The following is a 3,347-nucleotide window of genomic DNA, read 5'->3' as shown; positions in this document are numbered from 1 at the left end:
GAGAGGTAAAATTATTTCATTCTCATCTCATAAAAAAAAAAAGTTAGAACAAAAAAAGATCCAGGAATTAGAGGAAAAAATTAATTTACGAGAAAGCTCGTAGGAAAAATTAGGTGAAATCCATAAAATAAAACTAGAACTGAACAAATATATTGAAAAACAAAATTAATTTTTAATTCAAAGACTCTGAATTGATAACTTTGAAAATAGCAATAAGTCAGGAAGTTTCTTAGCTAATCAGCTAAAAATAAACAAAGAAAAAACTACTATATTTGAGGTTACCGACTCAATTGGTAATATCTTACAGGATCCGGAGGGTATTAACAATGCCTTTCTATAAATCTTTATACACATCACAGTTAAATCCATCAGATAATGATATCAAGCGATGTCTGGATAAAATAACTTCCTAAATAATCAGAGAGTCAAAGAGTGACCCTGGACTCACCGCTGTCTACAGCTGAAATTCAGGAAGCATTAAAAAGCATGTCAAATAATAAAGCTCCAGGTCCAGATGGGTTCCCTACTGAATTCTATAAAGAGTTCTGGACATTCTGGCCCCAACACTCCACAGAATGCTGCAAGAAACTCAAGATAATGGCAAATTTCCAGTTAATATGAATTCTGCCACCATTAGTCTCCTGCTTAAGCCAGGCAAAGATCCTATGTTTCCAACCAGCTATCGTCCCATATCCTTAAATAATGTCGATATTAAAATAATCAGTAAACCTTTAGCAAAGGGAGTAGATAAAGGTACTCCTCTCATAATCCACCAGATCAAACTGGTTTCATCAAAGGAAGGCAGTCAGCTGCTAACACACGAAGACTGCTGAATTTAATAGATTTTTCCTACAGTAAAAAAATTAAATCCTATATAGTGGCTTTAGATGCAGAAAAAGCATTTGATAGAGTAAACTGGAAATTTTTATTTGCTGCTCTACATAAATTTGGTTTAGTCAATTCCTTTATAAATTGGTTAAAAATATTATACAGCTTCCGTACAGCCTGTGTCAGGACAAATAATGAAACATCTTCCAGCTTTTGTCTCCAGAGGGGCACCAGACAGGGATGCCCGCTCTCCCCCTCACTTTTTGCTATTTTCATTGAGCCTCTAGCTGCTACAATCAGACAAACTAATGTGGTTAAAGGTATAAAAGGCATGAAAATAGAGCATAAAATTTGTCTTTACGAAGATGATGTATTACTTTATCTCCAGCACTCAAACACTTGCCTCCCTCAAGTGATTAGTTTACTAGAATCTTTCTCAAAAGTCTCAGAATACTCGGTCTAAATCTATAGTACTACCAATTAATTACTCTCTACAGAATCCCTCAGGTCTACAATTGCAATCAGGAAATATCAAATATTTGGGAATTATTGTGTCATATAAATTAGCTGAGTTGCTAAAACTCTACCACATCCCTCTTTGTTTTTTTTTTTTATAATTTTTATTTTTAAACGTTTTCAAAGTATCAAACATACATAAACACAAACGTAAACATATATGGGAAGCATGCCATTATTCACAAGACAAGGTTTTGTAGTAGCAGTTTTATTGTCTTATATCAGAAATCAGAATCAGAATATATCCTACTACGTGGCCCTATACTTACTTAGCAACAAAACAGTACATCTTGAAGTTCAAGTATGAGTCTTAGCAATAATAAAGTCTCTAATGCTGGCTGGCTTGCCAAACAGGGAAGCAGTTGTATTGCGTTATGTAGTCCTGTTTCTGACCTTATGCCCACTTAGCAACACAGAGCAAGCAGGTTGGAAGTCATGCACCAATCTTGACAATAACAACATGTTTACGAACTAGAAGTCACAAGTCTTTGCAAAACAGGGTCTTTAAGGCCCACGCGCATGCAATCGGGTCACAGGACAAGAACTTCCAGAAGGTTCTTCAGAGCGTCCAGTCGTGCGCGTGCATCCACACAGTGCGTTGTGGAGCCTATAAAAGGCCGCCCTCAATGGATTGAAGGTGGGGGAAAACTACAGATGTGAGGACATAGCGCTGAATGTATGAAGTGTTTAAGACAGCTGTATGAATTCGGTTTTGTAAATAAATGTTTCCCCCCTCCGGAGACAATCGAGTGAATCATCAGCCTTCTTTCTGTCATAAGAGAATTCTACCAATGAGCTTCCACAGTTTTAAGAACAGAAACATATCGCTCATACAAAATCTGACCGTAAGGGTTTTATGTACTCAGTCCATTTAGTCCAGATTTTATAAAACATGTCCTTTTGCATCCTGAGGGAAAAAGACAACTTTTCCATGACATATATTTCGTGTATTATAGTGATCCAATCCTCAATAGTTGGAGGTTCCACTCTCAGCCACCTTCTTGTGATGGCCTTTTTACTTGCAATAAGTAAAATACCAAATAATCTTTTATCAGTGTTATTCCAATTTGTCACAGGAACATTACCCAAATACAGTGTTTCACATTTAAGGGGAATTTTAGTACCAAATACATTATTAACATGTTCTCCTATCTGTGTCCAATAATTAGTTAAAACGTGACATTCCCAAAAGATATGGAAGTGGTTGGCACCAGTGACCCCACATAGTCTCCAGCATGCGTCTCCACCACCTTGATGACGTTTCTGAATAGGCGTAAGAAAGTACCTGATCATGTTCTTCCAACTGAACTCTCGCCATGTATTCGACCCTGTTATTGTCCACTGAAGCTGACATGTATTGGCCCAACTGTCGGGTGGCATAACCATATTTCCCTCCTTTTCCCACCTCTTCTTTATACCTTCTGTGCTGACCTGTGTACATTGCTGAATGCCCTTATATAATCTAGAAATAATATTATTCTGAGAATGAGACCTGGTTAAAGTTAAGAATATCTGTAAGAAACCTAAATCTTTGTTTTCATATATTGTTTTTAAATTTTGGTGGAAATAATGTCTAACCTGCAAATACCTGTAGAAATCATCTTTACCTAAACCATATTTAGTCTGTAGGGTCTCAAAACTCGAGAATGCCCCCTTGTGGATGAAGGAATAATAGGTTGTTAACCCCTTAGATAGCCATCTCTTAAACCGATCATCATATCTATTTGGCACAAACTCAGAGTCGTAAGCGCACCACCTCAAAATATTTGACAGTTTGCCCAGTTTACACCTTTTAATGATTTCATTCCAGGAATTTAGCAAAGAATCATACATAAAGTCAGAAGTATACAGTGTGGTCTTCTGTAATTTAGTATCTGCCAATAGCGCCATGATAGGCACATCTTTTATAATATCAACTTCTATATCCTTCCATCCTGCGGAATAGGTTGGCGAACTCAAACAGATTAAGGGTCTAAGCTGGGCAGCATAGTAATACTCCTTAA

This window comes from Cyprinodon variegatus, unplaced genomic scaffold (assembly GCF_000732505.1).
Source record: "Cyprinodon variegatus isolate N-32 unplaced genomic scaffold, C_variegatus-1.0 Scaffold1542, whole genome shotgun sequence".
NCBI classification, from domain to species: Eukaryota; Metazoa; Chordata; class Actinopteri; order Cyprinodontiformes; family Cyprinodontidae; genus Cyprinodon; species Cyprinodon variegatus.
The sequence above is the reverse complement of the archived record's forward strand: the minus strand, read 5'-3'. Positions refer to the sequence as shown.